Raw genomic sequence first — 20,553 nt, forward strand, 5'->3', positions numbered from 1 at the left:
ATTGGCATTAATGTTGTAACCCTGCCTATCACACCGAGATGAGATCAAATTTAAAGCAATTTGCATTCGATCAGCGATGATGGAATTAAATTTTCCACGAACAACTATGACTATATTATCTACAAAGCCAATTATTTCGAAGCCTAGGGTTATCAACTTCAGAAGAAGATAATCAACTATTAAAGACCACAATAGAGGTGACATTACGCCTTCTTGAGGGCAGCCTTTAACTGCTCTAATGCTGATACATGAGCTCCCAAGGTTTGCCTATGTCTCTCTTTTTAATAACATTTCGCTAAACCAATAGATGAGGGATATATCGAAACCACGTTTCGTCATACCCGCATTATCAAATGCGCTTTCTTTGTCAAGGAAGCCAGCTAGTTAAATTTCTTTCGCTTCAAAAGACTTTTCTAGTTTTCTTACTACCGTTTGTACTGCTGTTATTGGAGATTTGCCTTCTTGATATGCAAATTGATATTTGTTAAAAGGATTTTTGGCTAAATAAGATGACTTTATATACTCATCAATTATTGTTTCCATTATTTTTAACAGAACAGACGATAAACTTATCGACTTGAACGATTTCGGTGAAGTTTCATCCTTCTCGTTTGCCTTCAGGGCTGGTGAACGGCTGAGTAATGCGTAACGTCGGAACCTCGTGTACCTACAGTTATAACATAGACATCACAGCGATCATTAGCCTCTTACCTAGTAACTCCTCGTGGTACCAGCCGGAATACGAGCAACCTTAGTGTAGATCGAGTAATCAACCCAAATGGCATCTGAGGTCGTATACCGACAGTGAAGGAGGCAGTCGTGGCAAAAGGCATTGCCAGCAATGAGCGCCTGTCTCCAAGTTAGAGGCGGCTTACGACGGTGAACCAATGCACGGTGAATCGGAGTTTCCACGCCAGATATGCGGCTATATCCCAGGTTAGGGGTGGTATACAACAGCGACTAATCCGGAGCGGACGGCTAACTATGAAACGCTGTGTCTCGCCAGCTATTCGCAAGACAGCAGCCCTATCCGCGAGACTAGGACGACAAACCTAATGACGTAAAAGAGGAATTCTATGATCTTCTCAAGAGGACATATGGGGAGTGCCCAGGACATGACATAAAGATAGTCATCGGGGATGAAATGCAAAGGGTTCTTTCGTGCCGTTATTGGTAGAGAAAGTCTCCATCCTACTACAAACGATAATAGTCTGAGGCTAATCAACTTCGCTGCAGCCAGAGGAAAGGCTATCTGTAGTACCGATGGAACATTCGGAAGTACACTTGGAAACACCCTGATGGACAGCTCTGCTCTCAGATAGACCACGTTCTGGTTGATGGCCGGCACTTTTCTGATGTCGCAGACGTGCGATCCTTGCGCGTACCAAACGTCGACCCGGGCCTCTACCTCGTGGTAAGCAAAATCTGCGCCCGTTTGTCGAATGTATTTAAATCGAAACCAACGAGGAAGATACTACTGAATATTCGGCGGTTATCAGCGGAAAGAGTTGCCGCAGAGTACACTTGTAAAATTGATGAGCGGTGAATCGGTGAACTTGGGGAGGACCTGAACGAACAGTGAAGGCACATCCACGACGCGATCAATACTACAGCGCGAGAAGTGTTGGGTACTACTGTTGCAGCGACTTCTAGCGAGTAGTTTGATGCAGAGTGCCAACGAGTGACTGATAAGAAAATTCGAGCCAGAAGTCACATATTTGCTACAACTGTGACACGCCATAGAAGAAATGCTAACAGTGGGATCGCGGCGAAGAATTGCTTCGAGAGGAACGATACGAGAAGCTTCTTCAATACGATCAACGGAATCAAAAACCGGACCGTACCAACTCCTATTATGTGCAATGACAAGGAGAATCACCGAGAGTTCGGAGGTGGCTAGGTATTAAAAAAAATATTGGCATTGTTGAATGATAAACAAGATGGTAATCGTAGAAAAGCAGCGAGAGAGCTGAAAACGGCAAAACAGCTGAAAAGGACGGCATCTTCGCCGAACTTTTGTAAGACGGAAGCGAACGGCTGCACAATACAGCATCCAGCATACAGCACAATACAATCCATGCATCCTCTCCTCAATGCTGCATACAAAATTATTTCCCGATTGCTATTTCTCAGACTGAGGCCGTTACAGGAAACATTTGTTGGCAAATACTGGTTCGGTTTTCGAGAGAGACGCTCCACGACGGACCAACTGTTCACCTTGCGACAAATTCTCGATAAATTCCAAGAATTCAAGTTGCAGACTCACCATTTGTTTACTTCAAGGCGGTATATGATTCAGTTAAACGAAATGAGCTGTGGAAGATTATGCTTGAACATGGTTTTCCAACAAAACTGAATAGGCTGATACGTGCTACTTTTGATGGTTCAAAATCAAGTGTCAGCGCGGTAGCGGGTGAGACATCGGACTCGTTTGTGACGTTAGATGGTTTAAAGCAAGGTTTGAAGCAATTTACTGTCCAACATTGCGTTGGAAGGAGCTATTTCAAGAGATTTCATCGGTGTTAACCGTAGAGCTGCGGAAGAAGCGTATACGCATCTTAAGGAGGATAAGACGGCTGGTAGAGAGTGTGGTAGACCTTCGGGTGTTGGAACAGTGGTGTTGATAAATGGAGATACTTTTGAAGTGACGATTTGGAGGGTCCAAAAGTGTCAATCGCCCTTTAAACTTTGTACTTCGTTTTTTGGCCAAAGTGCAAGCCAAAACCCAGACTCTAGCAGATACTCCGACTCTCTGTCGATATTCGAACATACGATAACTGACTTATTAGACCTCGAGGCCAATTGCAAGTTTCTAACTGTTATTGCAATAATAATCAGTTAAAGTGAAATAATACCGGTAATTTAATGGAACTCATAACTTCGGGGAATTCTGAATGGACTAATACTACCGTAGCAATATAGTAGTGAAATCCAACAATCACCACGATAAACAGCTGTCAGGATGGTTATTTTTCAATAGAAATTAATTAGTTCATTATAATCAACAAGCTTCTAACCATTTATGACTTCAATACTGATCCAATAACATTTCCAAACAAATACAAAAAAAAATAATTAAATTAGCAAGAAAGACTCTGATTGTGGGAAATTCTACGAATTCAAATCTACATCATGCCCGGTCGCTATATATCAACATTATCCGTCGGGCTTACATTTGTACACCAAGGCATACGGTTTATTTTGTTGAGAAAAAAAACAAAATGAAGAACATTCGCAAATAAGCCAAACTCCAATCCGAATCATTTATCGCGTTACTTATGCATGATTGCATGTTTTATATGCTTTTAATCAGCATCTTGTAAAACTTTCCTGGAAGCGTGGAACGTTTGGCAGCATGGTTCAGTTGAAGCACCAACTTGTGTACTAAGTAAGGAAAGGGCCTCCAGTCTACCACCGATGGGATGGGATGGTGAGATATAGGCAGGTTCAGCGCGTTGGCTTTCCACCAGGTTTCATCAATGCAACAGTGCACGGTGTAGGACCGCAGATGCACTTTCGTGACGAATATTTTATATTTCCTTTCGATTTCTTCGAAAACGCTACGCGATGGGTGTCGTTTTGGGGCCACTTTAACAGCAACAACTGCATCGATATGCTGCCAGGTTCGTTGTGTTCGGATTCAGAAGGGGGTGGACCCACGGCGATGTTTTCGAGTATCAGTTCTAGCTAAATGATTAATATGCAATCTTCGACAGCAGCGAGGGCTCTGGAAGAAGGAAACCATCGCAGACACTCTATGCACAGAGCACGGTTTAATGCACAGGCTAGTATCGAGCCGAATGAAACGATGGTTGTGACGAAACGCGAACGTAATTAATCGCGTGCTTTTAGGAGATTGACTTTTCAGTTCACTTGTAGTACCTCGCAACAAGCAGCAACAGCTGCAGTCCTAACCATAGATAGAAATCACTTAGTTTTTTCTCTGCCAAATATGCAAATCTTGAGTTCGATGCATTTACGCGAAAATAAACAACTTTGAATAATAGCTAACCGTAGACTTGCATTCCTTGAAAGTTTACATTTTTGTAGTAAGTCATAATAGTATTGTCGTCACCAGTAAATGCCAATTAGCTGCAGCCGAATTTCTCAGAAACTTTTTTTTTTTGACTGAAATTATTCAAAATGATTGAGCCATTGATTTACTAGAGCAGGTACTCCGTCGGAAATATGAAAAATTTATTTTATTTTTGAAAAAAAAACACATCTTCGATTCGAGTTCCGGAGGACCGAGTTTCATATATTAATGAACTCAATTTAGAGAATTGTGCATGTTTTGTTTAAATATGAAAGCTTTCAAAAAACATATTGTTATGATAATGTAGAAAAAAAACTAGGTACTTATAGTATGATACGTTTGAGCTTCATCATATGTTCAACATGATTTTTGTTTTGATTGTACAGCTCTGTAAAGGAACGGAAACACCAACACTACAGTTTTTTTTCAGTGAACAATCAATTTTCCAATTGATCACTAGATCTAACTCAAAGGCAAACCACACAATTTATGTTAATGACAATTTACGCATTCTACCGAAAAAAATACGAAACATCCGACTCACAAAACTGTCGCTTTAGCGGAAACAGCGAGGCGCCAGCCACAAATCGCGATTGATGATAGAAGCACAGCAGACCTAATGAAGCATGCCTGCAGGATGGTTTTCAAAAAAGTACGTCTGATCCTGTCATTTGTATTAGACACACATCAATGAATGGAAACACAAAGGGTGGGATGCAGTCACTTCTGGTGAACAATTAAAATTTTCTGCTTCATTTGCTATTGTCAACATTCCTGCGAGTGCAGTTGTCGTTGTGCTAGCGATACCCGAGATGCACTGGCTGCGTTTTTGAGGGGACGAAAGTGAAAAATGCGCGTTAAACATGCTGTCTGACTGTTAATTAGTCACGTCTTCTTCGGTGCAAATAGCAACTTCTCAGCCCATTCGCGCATTCGCAGCAGTGTACTAACTACGGCTGAAGCAGGGGATGATTCGGTATGATGGCTCACTTGGCAGACATCGCTTCGATGTACTCAATTTCCACGCCGCCCTGCGTGTGGGCCAATTAGTAGCATGGCCATACACATGTTTCGGGATGTATGACTGCAGGTTACAGACAAACATTTGACTAGAGATGCACTCCTCTCACAAACTAATTGTAAGTATGTACCTAATTAGGATCATTATATTCCTGCTATTTGATCTTAGCTTAAAATTTCGAATTTTGATTTTAGAAAAATATTTATCAAGCAAATAGTAAATAGCACACAAATACAATTGAGCCTGCTATAATTTTGTAATTATCTTCTATATAATCTGCGAAATGCATATCACTATTTTTTTCAGTTACAACTATTTGACAAATAATCAAATTTGAATACAATATGCTTACGAAGCTGTTATGCATGGAGGCAGCGTTCGTACTATGCTGCAGTGACATATCTCTCATTTTACAATAAAACCATCGTCAACAAGTCCTACCCCACAGCTATTAATAATTTATACATAACAGCAAACAAATTATTGTAAATCATTGCGAAACGTACGAGTTGATCTTCACTATAGATAGTAGAGTAAACATAGACCAGCGGATGCACCTTGTCGCAGAACTAGCGACGAAAAAAAAGCTATAACATCTCAGCACCTTTGTAAAATTCTCAAGAATCGCATGACGTCATGCCCTTTTGGATACACTTTTTGACAGTTCGTTTGGATACAAAGGATTCATCTTCGCAGATCTATATTTACTCTATCATCTATAATCTTTACCAGATGCGAAACATAATACCTGTTTTTTTTCAAAAAGCAAAACCTTGGTAATACATTCCGCACAATTCGTAACTTGGCCTCCTGTTTTATAACGTACCCCGGGGTAAGTGGGAATACGGGGTAAGCGGGAACGGAGCTCATAACTCGCTTCAACCACGTTTTCTTCAACTGAACTTTTCTAAAAATAAAAGATACAGCTCCAACGGATACATTAAAATTATAGTTTAATTATAATTGGCAAGCCAAACTCCAAAATTTAACTTTAAATTTGAGCGTCATTTCAATTTGCGTTGTAAGTTGGATCCACTTTTCTATAAATGATATCACGGTCGCAGGCTTTTGTAAAAGTATACGTTTTCCTAACAGCAGGTAAACATAATTAGTGTGTCCAGCGCCGTAGTGTGCGGTTGGCCAGACTGGCCCCCGCCAAGGGCGGAAGTTCTTAGGGCCGTCAAAAAGGAAGTATATTTCAGTAAACCATTAGGAATAACGTATGCATTAAAAACTATACTGATTTTAGCGATTTTTCATGCCACTTTGTCAGTTGATTTGCATGCAGCAGCCATGGTGAAAACCGTCAAACAACTACGCTCCATGCTTTGTTGGTACTTCCAGCGAAGAAGTTGGATATGATGAAGCATTTCGTATCCGTCGAATAGAACAATTTAACATTCGCAGCATCTTCTTCCGCGAGAAAGGCAAAAGTGTTGTACGGAAGCCTGATTCCGGCCGCCCGACAGTGTTGCGCTGAAGCTAAAAATGAAGATCGAAATCAAGGTGGCCTCATCGTTCCGCGCCTTGAGCCGGGAAGTCAGAGAAACCGGCTAAACGGTGAAGAAGTACTTGGCCAAAATGGACATTTTTATGTGGAAGCGTCAGTCGAAGCTGGCCGTGCCTAAATAGCAGCCAATCGTCCAGAGAACGACTGAAGGTACTTGTGGAAAACATATTTTCGGCGAAGCACGATGTCGCGGTTATAATAGGCGACGAAAACTATTTGACTTCCGCCCCAAGTTCCCGAAGAAGATCCTTCTGTGGCTGACGATCAAAGAGAACGATGAGATATGAAGATAAAGTATGAAGTACCTACCGGAAATTGCCGGCTTCAATAAAAAGTATTACACAAAGAATGTGGTTTTTTGGCCGAACCTGGCCTTAGCCCGTTAAGCCAAGAGATCACTAGAGGAGATGAACCGGCTGAAGATGAAGCTTGTGCCGACGATCATCAACTCTCCCAACGTCCCCCAATTGCGATCAATAGTAAATTTTAGGATGAAGCTCAAACGGAGCATTTACTTCAAGAATTTTGAGCCCAAACCGGAGGAGGACCTGATCGTTAAGGCCACGAAAAAGTTGAATAATATTGCTATGGAAAATTGTACCATTCAAAGTACGATATCGCTCATAAAAGTGCTATTTTACATTAAATCGATTCGGTATCTTCGGCGCACTTTTTCGTTACATTCCAAGCAATAAGTGCGCCGAAGAGACCGAAACGATTTAAGCGTAAAGCGATTGCGCACTTATTGATTGGACAATTTTCCTTGCAATTAGCAATATGCCGACGTCTATCTTTTGATCGGTCATAGCGAAGATTACAGTGAACAGCTGTAAAGCTTCCTGCCAGGGAGTCGAAGCGTTTTTATAGATGGCTTCATACATGACTCTAAGTATTGGATAAGGGGCGAATACGAAAAAGTGCTAAACTTGGAACGAGCACTGATTTAACCGTTATGTGTGCGACAGGGTACCCGGGTACCTTTTCAGTTTTAAAATAGTTATAACTCATTCAATTTAAAACATACGTCATTGAAATTTTGCGACATCGTAAAACTCGTTGATCTTAAGTAATTGAGGCTTTTTTGGTGCATATCCATGAAGGGGTTTAGCAATGAGAGTCACTTGAATTTTTTTATTACGTAGGAGGGCGACAGGGGTACCCGGGTACCCATGATTTGCTATCTTCATAACTTTAGTTATGTTGAACCGATTTGGATGAAACCAGTGGCATTTAATTCGTACATTTATCTAGTTTTGATTAGATAAAGCATTTTGCCATCAAATGACAAGTAGTTCCCGGGAATCGGTAATTCCGGAGCAACATCCGGTAAAACGTGGGAAGCCGCATGTTTTGAAAGAATATCAGCTTTCAGTAAACCTATTAGCTTTGAACTTGACACTGTGGACGCTTTTTTCATCTAATTATATAAATTGGTGACTTTAGATCGCATTGGCCACTCCAGAATTTGGTTCCTGTAGGGATACAGATGGCGAGTTGGGTGCCTAATCCAATATTAGAATTGGTTTAGCGGATCTTTTAGATGTTTGGAACTGATATGGCCAGTTTAGTACTGATTAATAATTTCGGAACTGGTTCCAAATGTATAACGGATGGTTCTACGTTTTGAACGGTTCTGATAATGCTAAGCATTATCTTGAATCCTGCGGTATCATATGTGACCCCGTAGAAACCATTTTCGAAATAACCAATCAAAATACATCGAAATGTAAAAAATATCACCTACCGAACTAATTCCAAGAACTTTGATACCCATATTGCTAGGTTTTACCTCCAATCCTGGACTGGCCACCCATGACCCCACAGGAACCTACTCCGGAATGGCTAACCTGATTCATCTCATTATATGAAATAGTACATTGTATGAATTTTTAGAGTTTTTATATCCGCATGACTGATTTTCCTGCAATACAATCATTTCTCTTCCTCACAGCGGACACTCTGTCGGAACTCCGGATTTTCGGGCCCCGTATGTCTTTTAGTGGCCAAATGGCCAAATGATTCAAAACTAGATAAATAAACGAATCAAATGACACCTATTTCGTCGAAATCGATTTAAAATTGTTGATGTTATAACAATATCAATTTTGGGTACCCGGGTACCCTTGTCGCCCTGCTAAAGGTGTTTTTTTTATCGCACACATAACGGTTAAGAAATGAGGGGGCGCCAAATTGGATTTTCCAGGGCGCCACAATGTCACGTTACGGCTCTGAGTGTGTCAACAAGTTACACATGAAAACTACTTGTATAATTTTACAAACGGCATTAAAAATATGGGTCGAAATAAAAACGGCTCTGCAGGGCGCCCGAGGCAAGTGGGACCTATTAAAAATAAAATGTTTCAGAACAAAACATCCTATCTTATTACATCTTTTAGATGTACTACCTAACATTTTCAACTCAATCATATAATATTTATATCGGCAAAGCTTTAAAATATACCGTCAAACGGGGTAACTTGCAACAGTTCTCAACTATGAGTGCAAGTGAAAACTTATCTATAGTACATTTGAGGACATTTAATTAATACAAAGTTATTAGGTCTACCATAGAACAATTTCGCATATTGAGAAAAAATATGCGATCAATATTGGCTGTTGTAGAATTTTTTAACTAATTTGTTACAAGTAACCCCTTAAACGGGGTAACTTGCAACAAGCAATATCTTTTGGAAATTAAACGAATTTAAAGATTTGTATGAGTTTCTTTTGACTTGAATATGCAAATAATAATCCGACTAGCGATTTTTAATGCTTTTGCTATGAATATACGCATAAATGTCCTATGTTACGTTGGTGAAAAAAATTATGAGCCACCTAACGGGAATTACAGAAATAACTTTTTATATTATTCATGCAATTGATTCCTTGGCTGGATCCGATAGAGCTGCCTTCTTTAAGGACCATTCATATATTACGTAACGCACTTAGGGAAGCGGGAGTTGTGTAACAACGCATTACACGTCGTATATCCACTATGTAAAATCACGTCATGAAGTGGAGCGGGAGAGTTAAAAATCATCGATATCTCGGTTACGTAATATATGAATGTTCATTACGTTACGAGTGATCGTAATTAGACACTGTCATATTGCTGGTCGATTCTCTCAGTGAGGTTATTTTCGTTTTGGTCTCTTATATGGCCATTTTCAGTATATCCAGGGAAAAACTGGCATATTTCCGACTTACCGAAAGTATCTTACACACTTCAGGTGTGCTTTAGTATTGTTTGATGCAAAATTAAATGATAACGTGCCTGTTGAAGGTAACGGAACACAGCTTTTTTATCTACCAGCTGTTGCAAGTTACCCCGTTTAAGTACTTATTTTACGAATAACGTGATAACAAGTAGGACAAATAAAACTAGTCATCATAAATCAATTATATTGTTTCCTAATTGTTCATTTTACTATAAAAAATGTATGTTAGGCTTCTTTTATTTGAAATGCCTGTGGGCGACACAAACGTTTTACTGACGAAAAATTGACGATGTACTTGACACCATCTTGAGGGATTTTTTAAAAATCACCAAAGCACCAGAAAATCAACATAACAGTATCTAAGGCTTCTTTAAACTGTTAACAACAAGATTCAGTGACTGATATAGATTAAAAATTGAAGTAACAGATCAAAAAGTACAGTAAATTGGATCAACATAGCGTTGTTGCATGTTACCCCGCTGTTGCAAGTTACCCCGTTTGACGGTAACCAACAAGTGCAAAACCAAAAGACCAAAAAATGTCTTTTAACAAGACTTATGAAGGAGCAAACAGTTTAGTCACATTCTGGCGACACATAAACGATATTAATTAAATCTGGGAAGGCAAAGATGTTATAATTAATCTAATATACAATTGGAAGTGAAACAAAATAGCGTTATGGTTGTTAAAGTGTAACGTGGTGTAACTGTTTCTTATGATTGTTTCACTAGTAGTTCTATCGTATTGGGCATGGTAAAACAAACAGATCATAATCGTATTTTCGAGCTATTGTACTGACTGCCGTTTCCCAGCCGAGAGCCGGTGTGGCTCTTGCCGTATCAAAAGTTCCTCTCCATTGTACTCGGTCCTGGGGTACTTGTCGCCAATTCGCTGCGCGTCTCGACACACGCAAGTCGGCCTCATCCTGGCCGAGCCATCTAGCACGTTGCGGCCCCCTATTCCTGGTACCGGTGGGGTTCTTGAAGAGAACAGATTTCACTGCACAGTCGTCCGACATCCTTGCAACGTGGCCGGCTCTCCGTAATTTTCTAACTTTCAGCAGGTGTACAGTGGAAATCTCTCCAAGCAGTGCTTGTAGCTCATACACCTCCGCCACTCTCCACTTTCCGTTTGTACGCTACCAAAAATAGACCGCAACACCTTTCGTTCAAATACGGCAAGTGCACGTATATCTTCCGTAAGCAAAGTTATTGTCTCGAGTCCAAAGAGGACTACCGGTACTGATTAATGTTAATCGTCAGCTCTGTGTGGCGGCGAATGCTCCTTGATCGATGCGTCTTGCGGAGGGCAAAGTAGGCTCGATTTCCAGCTTGAATGCGTCGTTGGATCTCCTTACTTGTAGTATAGTCGGCGATAACCAGAGATCCCAAATACAGCAACTCATCAACCACTTCCAATTCATCGCCATCAATAGTCACTGCCCGATAGCCGTCACCTCGGGCACGGCAACAAAGATCCCAGCAATATTGATGCAGGAGAGTATATCGTACGGAAAAGTAGCAGCAGACGGAGCCGGCCGGCCCAATATCACATTGCGATTGAGTAGATGAGGTTAGGTAATAAACGGTAATTGTAATCGATCAAGAAATTTAGGGCATGCACACTCATCCGAAATCCTTAATCAGGGTAAAATTGTTTGAGCCGATCCTGAGAGCAGGCGTGTTGCTCACGGTCGAACTAGTTATTTCGGAAAAGAGGCTGATGAATGCACACCCTCAGATTGCAGATGGTGTCTGACTAGCAATCCAGGGCTTAGACTGGATGGTCCTCCACCCGCAAGTAACATGCCTGCGCCGTCCCAAGGTTTCTAGTAATGATGTCAAGGTCGTCTGCAAAGGCTAGGAATTGGCTACTCTTGCTGAAGATCGTTCCTCTCGTTTCGGTGCCCTCTTACCGGATTACAATTGAAGGTGAAGCGATATAGAAGAACATACCGGACAGCCCATCCGTTTGCCGCAACCCTTTGCGCGATTCGAAAGAACTCGAGAGTGTCCCCGAAATGCGCACGTAGCACATCATTCGGTCCAGGGTAGCTTCGATCAGCCACGTCAGTTTGTCCGTAAAAGCGTACACGTGCATTATCTACCATAGCTGTTCGCGTTCAACTGTATCGTATGCTGCTCTAAAATCCACGTAAATATGATGACGCGTGGACACGTTGTACTCTCGACATTTCTGAAGGATTTGTCGGAAAGTAAAAATTTGATCCGTAGTGGCACGGGTCGCCATAAAGCGCGCCTGATACAGCCCAAAGAATTCTCTTGCTATTGGGGATAGACGACTCAACAAAATCTGCGAGAGCACCTTGTAGGCGACATTGACCAACGTGATGCCGCGGTAATTACAGCAATCTAGCCGGTCGCCCTTTTTGTAGATGGGACAGACTATAGAAGGAAGGTGATCCACTCCTTCGGTAGTTTCTCCTCCTCCCAAATCCTTGAAATTATCCAATGAAGTGCCGTCGCTAGTGGTTCTTGGCTCTTTTTGTAGAGTTCTACCGGAAGTCGGTCCTTTCCGGCGGCTCCGGGAGTTCTTCGACACTCTTGGCTTCCTCCTAGGCACTCCTAGGTTAACTTCCGTTGCGTCTCCTGCTGCTAAATCGCCATTGAGGTGCTCGTCGAAAAACTGCTTCCACCTGTCGAGCACCTCGCGCTCTTTTGTGATTACATCCGCTTCCTCGTCCCTACACATATCAGATTTAGGTGTGTTGCCCTTACGAGACGTTGCCTCCAACTGCGCACAGAACGCTTCCTTCTCGTTGTCGGGTCAACCTTCGCGGGGACAATGCACGTTTATTTATGATGGTGTAGTTGAAGAAACGGCCTTTTATCCACAACACGCATATCCTCTCGTTGATAGCTTTCCAGTCCATTACGCGATCCTGCTTTTACCCAACACTAGGAAGTCCGTTACCAACTCGTTGGTCGCTCCACCGCTCTTGGCTCTTATTGCCACGGATCCTCCACACCTTCAGATTGCTACAGATCACCTGCAGTGCCACGATACCGTGCTTTCGGGGTTCTAACTATTTCAGCTGCACCTTGTCGCCACCCACAAAATTCAGCGATTTGTAGTTCCAGGTGTCATGCATCCATTCCATGTTCTTATTGCCTCGTTGCTCGTATTCCGGCTGATACCGCGAGGAGGTAGGGATAGGTGTTGCTGGATAAGAGGTTAAATACCAATACGTAGTATATGTTACGCATTATCCAGCCATTCACCAAATGAATGGAGGGAGGGAGGGAGATAAAGTAAATACAGTTTTACCTTCCAACTTTAATCATATTAAAGTTAATCTCAAAAATTGGTAGGAATTGAGAGTTACTAGTATGCAACCTACGGCATATACCGTACTTATACCATGCTATGCTATGATGAATGATGCTGGTAAAAATTAGGGTAAGGAACGAGTTAAGCAGTGTTACCTATTTTAATCAGTTGAACATAAATGATCCGAAAATGCGCTTTTTTATTCATATTTTCAAAATCTTTTGATAGGATCATCTTCACAAATCACTTAACCATACATTTGATTCACACAAACACAATTTACTGGGTTTCCGACAAGAAATATGATGAATTAAAAATTGTTGTCCAAAAACGTACATTTTTCAGCTGCTCTTCAGCAATCGCCACCTCGCTACTAACGAATTCATCAAATTTTCAGCACTGATTACAACCACTCTGAAAGACAAGCACTCAATTGTCACATACCATATTATTCAGTCTCTTTTTTTCTATTATCTAAGGCTTTGTCACTAGCCAAAAGTTTTATTATTTTCTAACAAAACTGAAAACAAATTCTGAATTGACGTAACCTGTTCACCACTAGCAGCAGCTGCAGCACAACTGATGAACTATCGTGTTACCAAGACACTGTTTCGGTTCTGGAAATAAGAATTTTAAGTTTGAAATTACCTGAAACCTCCTATGGTGAAAACGTGATTCAATACTTTCAAGAGAAATGTATGTTCATAATTAATTTTTCTTTATTAAAAACAACACAAAAGACAGCTTTTTCAATAATTTTCGAAGATTTTCTCAGTGATTTAATAAAGCAACGATGTGTTTCAATGTTATTTGCTTTGACAACACTGTTCTGATCGTTTGTACTCGGATCGTTTGTACTGCTATATGTTTACCTCTTTTGTTCTCCCACCATCCTTATGAACAGCGAGTGAGACGTCAAACTCGCAGTTTCCCATAAGAACACCAGAGAATAAAAGAGACGACGAATACCGTTTGCCGAACGGTGCGATAAGTGTATGCCCCGATAAACAATTTAGACAGATGACATTTTACGCATCTATGCCGATAGAGCGAAAAATCAAAAGTTTAGCTCAACAATAGTGTCTTCCAATGGTAACAGCTTGAAGAACTAAAGATAGCAAGAAGATTGGTATGCTGATATCCCCCACTTAGTCAACCCAACGCTTGTAATAAGGTAAAACAATCAGTGACCCGCTTAGACTGCTTAAAACTAGTTCTTTACCCTAGTTTTGAAATTTAACATAAAGCGCCGAATTTTTCTTGCAATCCTCAAAATCTGAGAAGACCAGTACTTGTGTTAAACGTATGAAACGCATATAGTGTTTGTACTTATAGTAAAAATATTCAAGAAAGAGACCATAAATCATCAATAACGTTGAATACTAAAATATTCATGCACTAAACATGTTATTTTACTATTTTACTTTCAATACAAAAGTTTCATTCCGCTGCGTGCATAACCCGACTTTGACAACAACTTTGATCGTTTTGTAAATGTCTACCAGTTTAATATGTTTCATACAATCAGGTTGTGTTTTTCTCCAAAGTATACTTTATGTATGTATGCGCCTTGGCAGAGTTGTATTTAAATTTTCAAAATGCGTTTTTAACCGAAAATGATGGGCAAATACCAAAATGTGGCCCAACCAATTTTTAATGAAGAAAAGTTTAATGAAGTTAATCAAATAAGTTTTTTATTTGTTACTTGTTTCTTTGTACATTAATCGAAACTAGATGAATCATTAATCGTAGCAGTAGCAATGATCGTTATATTTATTTAGTAGTTGCAATAGCTTTTTGCCTTACAAGACTTTAATACAAATAGTGAAATGAAATTTTGAGAACTCCTAACAGCGCTTCTAATGATTTGGATTTTGAGTAATTTTACGCAAAACTTAATGATTATATTTTCGGATATTTTGCAAAACCGCTGGCCACTAATGAAAACTAAATACCATAAACTAAAAATCATAACACAGGAACGTCCGTCCTCCGTGCAGTGCGTGAATATTTTTACGACCACATAATGACATCATTAGACCTCTTTGGCAGTGACGTTAAAACACATAACTTATTGAATAAATCGAAGCAATGAAACATTTCAGGCTCAGCTCAGAATATTTGTCGGCGTGTTTAGCTTCTGGCGTTTTTTCTTAGAACCGGCAGGCGACGGAGACCGAGTCGTGCCAGGAAAGCTAAGTAAGGACCACCACCTGAAACTGGGAATGAAATAATCATATACATCATCCGGTATGCAATGAATATTCGAATTTTGAGTTTGAACCTTGCGTGCGTGTGCTAATAGGAAAGTACCACCAAATGCGTAACGCTGGTAGCTACCGATCGGATGCACTTGGTTTTTTAGAATGCTTTGAAAATTTATTAGGCATTTATGCTAATCAAAAACGAGCACTTAGACACACGATGGAATTTTATGGGATTGTTATTATACGATGTGAGTATACTGACAAATTCTTTAGTGACGCTCTTGAGGTGCTGTTCTCACGGGTGCTTCTCGGTAGGTGCGTGTTATTTTTAATGGTGATCTTGGCAGAAAATAAATCATTTTCTAAACTGCCCATAATGCTTTCCATAATTAAATGGATTAAAATAATCTAGAAAGACATTTTTTGACTGGCTTCCGAATACTGTGGAATCAGAGGACATCAAACGGTGCGTGCGTAAAAATGTACAAAATTTCCCCCGGGGCACGTGTCAATGGTTTATTAGCCCTTTTAGAGATGCTAGATTTAGCACTCACTTTCAGTTAAATCCAAAAGTTTGACTTTTCCCGCCCGTATAGGGGAGGAGATACTTTGAGTTGCTAGGCAGCACAACTCATCCTAGGACCAGGACGAACCCCTCGCCAAAATGTGTGCTTAAATGAACAGCGCTCTCTGCCACCGACCGGTTATGAGTTAGCGGGTGATGAATCAAAATCGGATTTATTTTACATATGTTTCAGATATCCTCGTGGGAGTGTGGCGATCATTGTCGCTCACACCGAGTCAAGTTGGGTGATTTGGTTGGCTTGATTTATGATGGTTGGTGGCTGCATGGTAGCGGTGCATCGTCATCGAGTGATTGTGAAAAGCATGCTTGGGGAGAGAAAGACCACACCAACCAGGAGGGTCGACTGTCTTGTACCAGTTTGGGCTGCTTGAAAACAAAAAAAAACAATTTTTCTGAACACAAATGAAAGGCGTTGAAGATGTCATAATTTATCATTAATAAATTTGTACAAGCAGATTTTTCAACAGATTAATGAACTGCGATTCGCGATGGGTTAATAATTTTATCACAGATCATTTAGGTAAAATATGAATTATTTCACCTACTGCAGGAGGCAGGATGCGGCAAAAATAATAATTTACCTCAGTTACTGACGCGAACAACGCTGTGGGCACCAGACCGTTGGAATGCATATAAAAATATCTTTCTTTTGGTGAAAAAATATTGCTTCTAGCCTAGCAAAATCCAGAGATATTCGCTTTTTGTGCTGTAAGCGGTGTCTTCGGCATATCAAAACTAAAAATTTTACGGAAAACACTAAACCTGTATCTCTTCACGGAAACTAGCTACGAAGCGAGTTGTTTAATCTGCCAGCGTTTGCCACCATAAAAAATATTAGAGCACAAAAAAGTACTAACGGGTGACAACTAAAATTTTAGAATTTTTTCTCAAGCTATCAAAAAAGACATGTATCCTGATGAAAAGACATGAAGAAGACCTGATTTACCGAAATAAAGATACATTGTCCATTGTTGAAAATAAAATCAGCGAACATTTGAAAACGGTCCGTAATCGGCAGTTCGACGGAACCTCCGTTTGATGTCGGAACAGGAACGTTATACGGTCGTCGTGTCAACTTTGCGAATGCATCTCTTGATTCCACCAATCACCTGTTTGCATTTCGTGGCTCTCCAGTTATTTTTGTACACCAAGGAACTCAAAATCCCGAAGAAATCTACGATTGGGCACACTGAGACAGATTGGTCGGGTGGTGGTTTTTGGGTGCAAATGGGATCGAATGGGTATTTAGGAACGATTGTGCTTTTTGGCGTAATGCGATGACGCTCTATCCGGCCAAAACACGTATTGTCCATCTGCATGATGTTTTTGTAGAAACGGGATCAAAATTTTCTTCAAACATTCGTCTAGTGCACATCTTACTTGATAGCGAAACTAGAGGGCTTGTTGTTGAAGGCACGAGAAAGAGAACGATGTCCTTCTGCGTCCATAATTTTAGCAGGTCTTCCACTACCTTGCTTGCGAATAGTTGTTGGGCATCTTAGGATATGGTAAACAGTCGAAGTCGCAACATATTCGCTTTTTAAATATTGTACCCTAAACTTTTTACCGAGATTTCTGTGGCAGTTCGTAAAATAGTAAAACGCGCTCTCGAAATGCTTTTTGTTTCGACGCCATTTTAAGCAAAACTGGGCAAGCATAAATAAAACAAAAGATATTGACAAAAAGAGAAGAACAAGAGAGCTAACACATACATACTCTCATTTCTCTCTGAACTCGCTTGTTGTTGAGTATACTACCGCTACTCGCATAATAGTCCCATTTATATAAGAAACTAAATAGAAAATGGGACTGTTATGCGAGGAGCTGTAAGCCTCGAAAAAATTCCAAAACTTTAGTTGTCACCCGTTATTTTTACTAAAAAATGCAAACTTCTAAAAATTCCCAAGATAACGGATAATAATGTTCCACAAGAATATGGGTTTTAGCAAGACAAATAACTCTAGAACAAAATTTACACATCAAAATTAATCAGGATAGGTTTGGGACAAAAATTTTTTTGAGGGCTTGTCCACAATTAGCCATGGACAGATACAGGGTTTGGTGTTTTCGGTACAATTATTTATATCAACATTTACTACAACTTTGTCAAAGATACCAAAACTGGAGGTTGAATGTGTTAGAAAATATATTGCACTTTTAGAAGGATTAACCAGCCAATGGTTTCTGGCAAGAGAAGAAATTTTTTATACCAAGAACCTTTTCCAAAGTTCGACAACAATAAATAAAATCAATCATTAAATCGACTTGGTTTGTGTGGCAATACTTTAAGTGGGTTTGAATCATACCTAGCTGCCCGCTCAACGTACATTAAACTGATAAACATACATCATTATCCTTCGCAGTTATACCTGGTGTTCCCCTAGGAAGCCATCTCGGAACGTATTATCCTCGATCTACCTCAATAATGTTAACTTCAAACTGGAAGCTCTCGAATGCGGATGACTTCAAGCTCGTTGCTCTTATCAAACACCGTTCAGATGCCGACTTTCTGCAAAGCAGTTGAATATTTTTGAAGATTGGTGCTGTACTAACAGAATGATCCTTAATGCAACTACAGAGTGAGTAGTAATAACTATCAGTAGAGTAAATGGTCCCAATGAGACGCTTGCAAAAATTTTAATTTTGGGTGCATTTCGTATAAAATATATCCAGAATATTTGCCTTAATTTAGTCCATTTCAAAACTTTTTCCGTTTCCTTTAATTTTTTACCAGTCGCAACTGTTGTTGAAAAGTGTTACAACTGACACGAACGATATGATATCCTGAGACATTTCATCGAAAAATCTTCTCTAAACGTTGCTTGAAGGTATCTACAGTAAATCATTCGGTGCTCGCTAGTTTGTCTAGCATGTAACTCCATGCATAGAAGTCGAGAGCATTCAAATGAGGCGAAGAGACAAGCAACTCTTTTGAAGAAATTAAATGCCGAAAAATGTCCTTACACCATGCCTGTGCACAGTTGTGTAGCTTTCGCCTGGTGAGACGGTGCAGACACTTGTTGGAAACAGTATGATACATTTTTGTAGTGTTTTCGACGATGAGAAGCAAATAGTTTTTCGAAACGTTATCGATGTAATATTTAGTATTGATTTTAAGCACCATCACCTTGTAAATATTCTGGAATCTTTGAGCAGCCAGTTTGTGCTGCATATATCCGATCATTATGTTGATTGTGCTGATCTTGTAGCAAGAACATTTTTTCGTCTGAAAACAGAATTTCACAACCGGCACTTGAGCATCAAGTATACTTTGAAAGATGATCTTCAATTGATTTCATACAAAAACAATAGGCGTACGGTTTGACTGAAAAGCAGAAGGTTGCAAGAGTCGAAAGGTGTCGGCAGCTACTTAAGCGGCACGGGGATTGTGAAATTCTGTTTTCGGTCCAAAAAATGTTCTTGTCAAAGGATCATCATAACCAACAAAATTGCCGGATATGTGCAGCACATCTTTCTGATATTCCTCGAGCCAAACTCGCTGTTCAAAGGTTCCAGAATATTTCCAGGGTGATGGTGTGGAGATGTTTCTCCAAAAATTTGAATGTTTCATTGCCGTTTATTGGACCTATTATTTTAAAATCAACACTAAATTTTGCATCGATAATGTTTTAAAGAACCATTTGCTTCCCAACATAAAAAACACTATAAGAATGCGCCATACTGCTTCCAACAAGATTTTGCACCCACCAACGGGGTAAAACCGCCATAGCGTGTAACTTTAATAATTTGTAACCGATTTGGACGGAACTGATGGCATTTAATTCGTGAATTTATCTAATTTAAACGAATAGAATCATTTTGCAATCGAATGATATAAGCTTTCCGGAAATTCGTAATTCCGCAAGAGTGTCCGTAATAACGTAGAAAACCACTCGTATTTTAAGAATATCAGTAATATAGGTTCCAACAGCCTTAAAATTGATACCGTGAAGTGTCCTCATATAACAAAACAGATCGGGTTAGCCATTGCGGAGACCACTTGTTGTCAATCTTGTTAGACCAGAGAGGATCAGTCAAGGATCAAAGATAAAATATGACTATATGGGTATTAAAGTTCCTGTAATTGGTTTGGCAGGTAATTTGACTACATTTCAAATTGTTCTGATTGATTAACCTTAACCTTCTGATTGATAATACTTACCTAATTTAGGTACAATCAAGAGAAGGTCATGGGTTGGAATTATTAAGATTTTTAACGTTTTAAATAAAATACACCCTAGGTCCTGCTGTAGCAAAGTTATAAAAACAGAGCGTTTGTCACGAAGAATATGCTTTTATTTATTTCTACGAAAGTTTATGCGTTATCGCAGTACAAGGCACTGTAAAATATTGCGTAGGCGTTACGTAGTATTATTATTCTCCTTTTCTTTTTTCTAAGGAGCAGGGAAAAGCCCGTATGACTATGACTACCATAGAAATTTAACATTTATTTAAACAGGGCCTTGTAAAACCATGGTGAGCGGTTTTACCGCGGCGGGCGTTGTTACCCCGTCTACCCTTACAGTAGGATTTTGAATTTGGCAACAAATGCGTGTCGCCTGTGTTGCCAAAATCGAGATCCTTTTTGATATGGAAAAATAAAAAAAAACAAGGTCAAAATTTGGCTAAATATCATTTAAAAATATATCATTTTTAAATATTTTAAAAAGTTTTTGTCCCTCCG

Source organism: Sabethes cyaneus, chromosome 1 (assembly GCF_943734655.1).
Source record: "Sabethes cyaneus chromosome 1, idSabCyanKW18_F2, whole genome shotgun sequence".
NCBI lineage: Eukaryota > Metazoa > Arthropoda > Insecta > Diptera > Culicidae > Sabethes > Sabethes cyaneus.